Source organism: Propithecus coquereli, unplaced genomic scaffold (assembly GCF_000956105.1).
Source record: "Propithecus coquereli isolate 6110/MARCELLA unplaced genomic scaffold, Pcoq_1.0 Scaffold664, whole genome shotgun sequence".
Taxonomy (NCBI): domain Eukaryota; kingdom Metazoa; phylum Chordata; class Mammalia; order Primates; family Indriidae; genus Propithecus; species Propithecus coquereli.
Genome location: NW_012152663.1, coordinates 410,474 through 418,928, shown reverse-complemented (window position 1 = coordinate 418,928; position 8,455 = coordinate 410,474).

Here is an 8,455-nt window from a genome sequence, read left to right as displayed (position 1 = left end):
CCCGCCTCGGCCTCCCAGAGAGCAAGGATTACAGGCGTGAGCCACCGCGCCCGGCCTAACATGTATTATTTTTTAAATTGAGATTTTTTTTGGCACTAAATTTTCAAATTCCAGTGTGTATTTTAAACTTTTAGCACAACTCAATTTGGAGTAGGCAAATTTCAAGCACTTAAGAGCCCTGCCTGGCTGGTGGCCACCTTAGTGGACAGTGTAGCTCTAGAGACGAGCCTTGGGTGTAAATTTTCAGGACAGCAATGAAGACAAAAGGAAGTGCCTGGGAACTTGGTGCCTGGTTTCGGCAGCAGGCTCCTTACTGCACATGGGGTTCAACATACCGGGCACCTTTCTCACCTGCTTCCTCAGCTGAAACACTCAACTCTGCCCCTGCTTCCTTTTTCTAGCAAACTCCCTCCTCATTATCTCATTCAATTTATTCAATAAGAATCTACTGAGAACTGACTGAGCCAGCCCCTATCTGGGCCCTGGGGATAGAGCGGACAGAAAACCAGACAAAACCCCTTCCTCTCTGGCAGCCTACACTGCAGTGGGGAATGCTCACCAGAAAACAAAGCACAGAAGGAGAGGGAGTGTGGGGCTTACGATCCTCAACAAGGTGCTCAGGAGAGGCCTCGCAGCACAGCGTGCGAAGTCTGAGCAGGAGCCTGCAGGAGATGAGAGCCACGCCAACACGTGTGAAAGAAGGTGCAGGCAGGGGAGGAACGGCGCAAAGGCTGAGGTGGGAACGTGCCTGATGTTGGCAGGTCAGCAAGGAGGCCAGAGTGCCTGACGTGGAGTGAACAGCACGGGGTGCGGGGACGGGAGGGAGGGACAGCTGCACTAGACCGCTCAGTGCCACGTAACCCTGGCTAAGGGTTGGCTTTTCCCTCGGGTGATGGGAGACCTGTGGAGAGGTCTGAGCGCAGGAACAGGATCATTTTGAGGGGGAAGCAGACTGCAGAAGGGCTCGAGCAAACAGGGAGACCAACTAGGAGACAATAATGCAGGTAAGAGAAATGACGGCTCAGACCAGGGCGGCAGTGGCAGAGGTGCGGAGAAGCGGCCAGACTCTGGGTACGTGCTGAGGGTGGACAGACGTACGGGCTGCGGGGTTGGCCTAAGGATCTCTGGAGAAGAGCGTCCCTGGCAGGCTCCAGTGCGGCCAGAACACGGGGAGAGGGGGCAGAAGAGAAGCCAGGCTGACCTGCGCTGTCTGGACAAGGCTGTGCAGTTAAGGATGCAGGTGAGCAGAGAGGGGGCTCTGCCAGGAGCACAGGGGGTTCTGGGGGACCCCCCAGCACTTGCTGGGAAAGAGTGAGCAGTGCCCACCTTGAAGTCTTCCTCAATTTTCAGGGTGACTGCGGAGCTTGCCGCTGGCTCACCCAAGTAGCCAAAGCTTTTTGGACCACCCTCTAGTGTGGTATGTGAGTGGCCAGCCTCTCCATCCGTCTCCGCTAGCTCCGAGCACAGGGTTCTTCCTCACTGACCTCGGTCTTTCCAGCACCCACCATAGGACTTCATTCATCACCACTGTTCAATAACAGACCCAAAATTCTGTCTTTTGGTTGGGACTGGCCAGTGTGCCAAACCAGAAAGAACTCCACGGTTGTCTAGGTCTTGTGGAAAAAGCTCATACTTGATTATCAGAGGTAATCAGGAGATTAAAAACAAAATAAGCATGTAAAAAGAAATCCCTGGCCAGTCCTGGTGGCTCATGCCTGTAAGCCCAGCACTTGGGGACGCTCACTGGGAGGATCACTCGAGGCCAGGTCTGAGGCTGCAGTGAGCCATGACTGGGCCGCTGCACTCCTGCCCAGGCGGCAGAGCAAGACCCACCTCAAAGCCCCTGCGACCCCTCCCTTCACCTTTCCCAGAGACAACCACTATTCTGATTCGGTGTTAATTGCTTTTCTTCATAGTTCTACCGCCCTCGTGTTATCCCCAGACAATATACAGGTGACTCTTGAGCAACATGGGTTTGAACCGTGAGGTCCACCTATACGTGGATTATCTGTCTGTCCACCCCTGAGACAGCAAGACCAACTCCTCCCCGTCCTCAGCCTACACAACGTGAAGATGATGAGGATGAAGACCTTTATGATGATCCACTGCCACTTAATAGTAAACGTATTTTCTCTTCCTTATGATTTTCTTAACATTTTCTTTTCTCTAGCTTACTTTATTGTAAGAATACAGTATGTAACACATATACAAAATATGTGTTTATCAACTGTTTATATTATCAGCAAGGCTTTTGGTCAACAGGAGGCTATTAGGAGCCAAGTGTCTGGGAGTCAAAAGTTATATGTGGATTTTTGACTGCGTGGAGGTTGTGGGGGAGTTGGCGCCACTAGCCCACGAGTTGGTTCAAGGGTCACCTGTACTGCCTAGTTTTGAAAGCAGAGGGTAAGCACACACTAGCCATAAGGAAAGGGCGGCAGTGCCCCTGTTGGGTGGAGGCTCCAGGAGGAGGTGAGTGTATCAGCCTCCAGGTCGTGGTCTGACGTCTGCTTCTCTGGGCATTGACAAGGCCCCTCCTGAGGAAGTCACGAGCAGAGTCATAAGGAAGTCTTGGGAAGCACAGGGCTCAGCACTTGTGTTTGGGCACCTGGCAGGGCTGAGGTGTGGGCCACATACTGGACATGAAGCAGAAATATGGTCAGGGCAGGAGCTGCCCTGTACCTTCTGCTCCTAAGTTTGCCGTGGCCTCCCTCCAGCACTCAGGAGAAAGATGGAAAAGTCTTTGAGTGATGTGCGTGTCCTCAGCAGAGCAGGGAGAGACCCTGATCAGCACGTGCTCAGGAGGCGGCAAGTCCTGCTGAGAACCTGGGCCAAGCTCTCCTGGGCATTCTGTCCTCAGGTGAAAAAGATGGCCCGTCCTCAACCAACCTGAGCAATATAGCAAGACCCTGTCTCTACAAAAAATAGGAAAATTGGCCGGGCATGGTGGCACATGCCTGTAATCCCAGCTACTCAGGAGGCTGAGGCAGAAGGATCTCTTGAACCCAGGAGTTTGAGGCTGCAGTGAGGTATTATGCCACGAGCAACACAGTGAGACCCTGTCTCAACAACAACAGCAGAAAGATGGCCTGATGGAAGCAGGGGTCTTGGTGATGACAGTCTACCTCCCGGGTCACACTGCTGCGGTAGAGCTCGGCTGCCCTCCACATCTGGTGCAGAGCTGTCATCCCGGGATTACTTTTCACCGTCCTCCACAGAATTCCCTTGCCACGTTTTCTGAGTTGGGTCTCCTGTTTCCTGAATCTTGTGTCTTACTCTTTTTTGATTTAGTCTTTCAGTTTGGTGGAGCACATCTTCCAATAGCTTCTTAAGAAGGGGTATATGATAGTTAAACTTTTTAAACCTTTTATCTCTTAAAATGATGTTATTCTACATCAGTCTTGTTGTGTTAGTTTGGCCAGGTATAGAATTCCAGGTTGGTAGTCATTTTCCTTCAGAATTTTGAAGGCATTGTTCCAACTGTCTTCTTGCTTCCTATGTTGCTGCCATAAAGCCCAAAGACATTCTCATTCTTAGTATGTGACCTAGTACACTGCCATCCAGAAGCTTGTAAATCTTTTCTTTAAACCCCATGTTCAGAAATTTCACGACTGGTGTGGGTCTCTTTGCTTCCCTAGTGCTGGGCACAGGCATACCCTTTTAATCTGGCAACTCATGCCTTCAGTCCTCTAATCTTCTGTTTTCCATTTGTTTTGCCTTTTCTCCTTTCAGGCAAATTGTTCATTTTTCATATGCATGTTGCACACATATATTTCATATTTCTAAAAAATTTCCAAGATTTTGTTTCCTGAATTTTAAAAATTCGTGTTCTACAGATACAATATATTCTCCTATCTCTCTCATTACCATCTCATTGGCCAAGGAAGTCATATGGTAAGGCCCAAAATCAAAATATGGGAAGTAAACTCCGCCTACTATGAAGCCATGGCACGGGTGTGGATATATAAAATGACCCAGAATGAAGGATTGAGACCATTTAATCTACCCTCACAGAACTAAGGGCTATGCCATTCCCATGAAAAATAGCAACTCATTTGAACAGCAATAAGGATAAAAGTTGGGGGAGAGGTGGAGGAGGGAGGGCATCAATAGGCAAGTAGATGTACGGTTAATAAGTGTTCCAGGTAATTCTGACATATATGCCACAGAGAATGTCTTTAATTCAAAAGCACTGGTCTATACTAAATAACACATTAATAGCACTTCTAGTTTTTATAAAGTTCTTTCTCATATATGATCTCATCTGCAGAAGCTAAATGACATAGTGGAAAGACAACTTTGGTATCAGACTTTGGTTTGAATTTTGCTTCTACCATTTAAGTTGGCAACCTTGGCAAGTTAACCTACTGAGTCTCAATTTCCTTTCATGTAAAATTGGGCATAATAACATTTACTATGTGAGGATTAAATGACAACTTATGTAAAGAGTCTGGTCCTTGTTAAATCTTCTATTGGCTCACGTCTGTAATCCTAGCACTCTTGGAGGCCAAGGCAGGAAGATCACTTCAACTCAGGAGTTTGAGACCAGCCTGAGCAAGAGCGAGAAGCCATGTCTACCAAAAAATAGAAAAAAAAAATTAGCCAGGCGTGATGGCATATATCTGTAGTCCCAGCTACTTGGGAGGGTGAGGCAGGAGATTCACCTGAGTCCAGGAGTTGGAAGTTGCAGTGAGCTATGATGATGACATGGCACTCCAGCCAGGGTGACAGAGTGAGACTCTGTCTCAAGAAAAAAAATTTTTTTTACTCTTGACCTGAATAGCTAGGCTACTTATACTAACACAAACCCAATTAGATGCCATGATCCCAAGACAGGCACTTATATGTAACATAGGCAGCTGAAGTCAAAGTCCCAAGAAAGCTGCCTCTTGGACACAGTAGACCCCCTCCAGCCATCCCAGGTCTTCCTTAATGAAAAAGTCCTGACGTCATTAGCCCATCAGCAACACTCAGAGACTTTGCTTTCCCAATAAGGAAAGATATAGTTCCTGGTCTTCTGGCTTTTAAAAGACTCACCCTATTTTTCCTCCCCTGAGCCACATCTCTCAGAGGCTAGACCGTGCTGGATTGCTTTCCCTGCTTGAAGATAACATTTTTCTACTTAGCTTTTTGAATCTTTGCTCTCTTAGAATTTTTATTTCCTTTAACACCTTTTAAAAATGAGAAAATTGGAGCAGAGAAATTCTTTTCCATGCCTAAAGTCATACAATTACTTTAGGCCAAAACTGTCACTGCATTCAGGTTTTTTGACTCCTGCCCTATAATTTACTTCATCCTGTTTGCACACAAATGTATTATCTTCCTTCTGCTCATTAGCTGCACCACCCTTCCCTGAGACACAGGGCCTACTGTCTTGCTTTGTTTAACAGACTTTGTTCTTGACTATATAGCAATAAAGAACTATACAGTAACAGAGACACATGCATATAAAAATTTTTCCTTGTTTCATATTTTAGGCAGAGAATCACAGACTCTATCCTATCTTTCTTTGACCGACTTTAAAATCACTCTAGTCTCTCTAATTTCCTTGATGTGTCTTTATTAAGAAGCCCTTATAATACTGTCAGAAAATTTTCAGGACATACAGTTTATAAAATCATAGCTTCTGTCTTCTAATTTTTTAAAAATCGTGTCAAAAACACACAGAATTTACCATCTTAACCTTTTAAAGTGTACAGTACAGTAACTATATGCACATTGTTGCACAACAAATCACCAGAACTTTTTCATCTTGCAAAACCGAAACTGCTATATTCACTGAACAACCCCCCTTTCCCCCTCCCCAGCTCCTGACAACCACCATTCTACTTTCTGTTTCTGAGTTTGACTACTTCAGATCTCTCATATAATTGGAATCATATAATTTTTGTCTTTTTTGTGAGTGGCTTATTTCTGTTAGCATAATGTCCTCAAGGTTCATCCGTGCTGTAGCACATAACGGGGTGCTTTTTTAAAGGTAGCCTTCCTTTTTTTTTTTTTTTTTTTGAGACAGAGTCTCACTGTGTTGCCCGGGCTAGAGCGCCGTGGCGTCATCCTAGCTTACAGCAACCTCAGACTACTGGGCTCAAGCAATCCTACTGTCTCAGCCTCCCGAGTAGCTGGGACCACAGGCACGCGCCACCATGCCCGGCTAATTTTTTCTACATATATTTTTAGCTGTCAAATTAATTTCTTTCCATTTTTTGGTAGAGACGGGGTCTCGCTCTTGCTCAGGCTGGTCTCGAACTCCTGAGCTCAGAACGATCCGTCCGCCTCGGCCTCCCAGAGTGCTAGGATTACAGGCGTGAACCACCGCGCCCGGCCGGTAGCCTTCCTTTTTAAGGCTAGATAATATTTCATTGTCTGTATATACCATATTTTCTTTATCCATTCATCTGGTGATGGACATTTAGGTTGCTCTCACCTAGTGTCAACAATGCTGCAATAAACATGGGTGTGTAAATCAGGGGCTACGGTCTTACCTCTACCAATCCACTTCTGGAATGGTCCTAACCTACAGCCACACAGCTTGACACCGAATTGAGAGTTCCTTCCATCACACCACTAACATTCACCCAACAGATGCCTGCTGACTGCTGAATGTGCGGCAGGTGTGGTGCTAGACTCTTGGTCTTACTCTCAAGTTGCCCACAGTCGAATACAGATCAGCAAAATACACAAATTAAAGCTCAGTGTTGTAGTTGTTCTGACAAAGGCCTGGTCAACTTGAAGAGCTGACTTATGAAGGCATCCTGGAGGAGATGGTTATGAGCAGAGTTCTGAATGGTGAAATGTCCAACATTATGAGACTGGGGGACGGACATACATAGGAAGGTACCAAGAGAAATTAGGCTGTTTTCAAAGAATTACATTCAAAGTAGTTCTGGGTTCTTGAAGTATGGCTTCATCCTCACGGTAACGGTAACAGATGTCACCCCATGACATGCCGTTCGAGTAGGCCTGCTAGCACTGACACTGCTCCAAATACTCAGCTGTGTGCTGCAGTCTCTCCTGCTGCTCTGCTCTGCCAGGCACAATAGTTCTACACTGACCGAAAGGTCTGGACCCACCTGGCAGGGGTGGGGAACCTGCTGCCTTCTGATTTCAAGATTGTTTTTTCTAAAACACCAAAGGAGACAAGAAAAGCTTCATCTTTCTCTGCTACAACCCTTTTAATGAAAGGATTTGTTCTGTAAAATTTGGATTCAGCCATAAAGCCGCACTTTAGGACCTAGAAGGCCACAGGTTCCCCACGACTGGCCTGTGGGTTGGGATGCTTTGAATTCAGATGTATCACAGAGTGGGCAGTACAAGTGGTGCTGTTTTTCATTTAAGGACATCATTCTTCCATCCTCAACTAATCCAACAATGTATGGCTCTTCAAAGGAGTGTTCCATGAGAGAGCAAAGAGAATATGGGTAAGAAATACATAGGTAAGACACCTTATTTGATGCAGGCAACAAAACTCATGACGCGGTCCATGCTCTTTAACCATCTCTCTTGGAATTCAGAAGTGAGATGGTAGTCATGGGAATGCACATTATTAGGTATATTTGAAAAATGAAGTCAAACTTTCTGATGGAAAGTTGAGTCTGATGTGCCTATTTGACAATGAGGACTGGTTTTGTCCATTAGGTTATACAGAAGATATCTTCCATATATTAAACAAGCTATAATAGCCACAACTCTAAGGTTTTGATAAAAATATATCTAAAGCAGATAAAAGTATTTAATCAAAAAATAGCATATTGGCAAAGTGTATTGAAATGAATGGTACTTTTGTTTTCCCAACAAATTTTGTGTACATTAGGTTAAAGAAGGTACCTCTAAGTGAAAGAATAACAGGTATAATCAATAATCAATTGATAAGACTTGGTAAAGCCTTTTTGTTATATTTCTCAGTAACTGAGAAAGGAAATGACTAATCAGATGGTTTCTAATTCTTTGTTTTCAATAAAATTGAAGGACTACCTAACCAAGTTGTCAGCTAATTAGTAAACTAATTTTTAATGATATGACACTATCTGATTTTTTGGCACACAACTGAGGTTTCAAAATATTGAATAACATTGCTATAACTAAACTTCTCCCTTTCCTTTAGAGTTATTAATATTTATGCAAACAAGGATTTCTGGGGCTTTCATTTACAAAAACAAAAAATAAGAACTGAATTGAGAACTCTCATTTTGCCAAGAAGTTATTCATCCATGGTTACATGAATAAATCAAGGAGGGAGGGGAGCTTCATCTTATTAAGGGAAGCATTTCTAACAAAAGTGTATTTTTTTTGCTTAATAATTACTTATAAAAATTTATAATGCATGTTATCTGTTGTGTACTAAATTGCTATAACTCAACTTACTGAAACAAGACATAGACATAACACAGAATCTTATTAATACTACATATATTCTTTTGTATAAATCAACTTTAAAAAGAGCAAAAAATGCATACAGTTT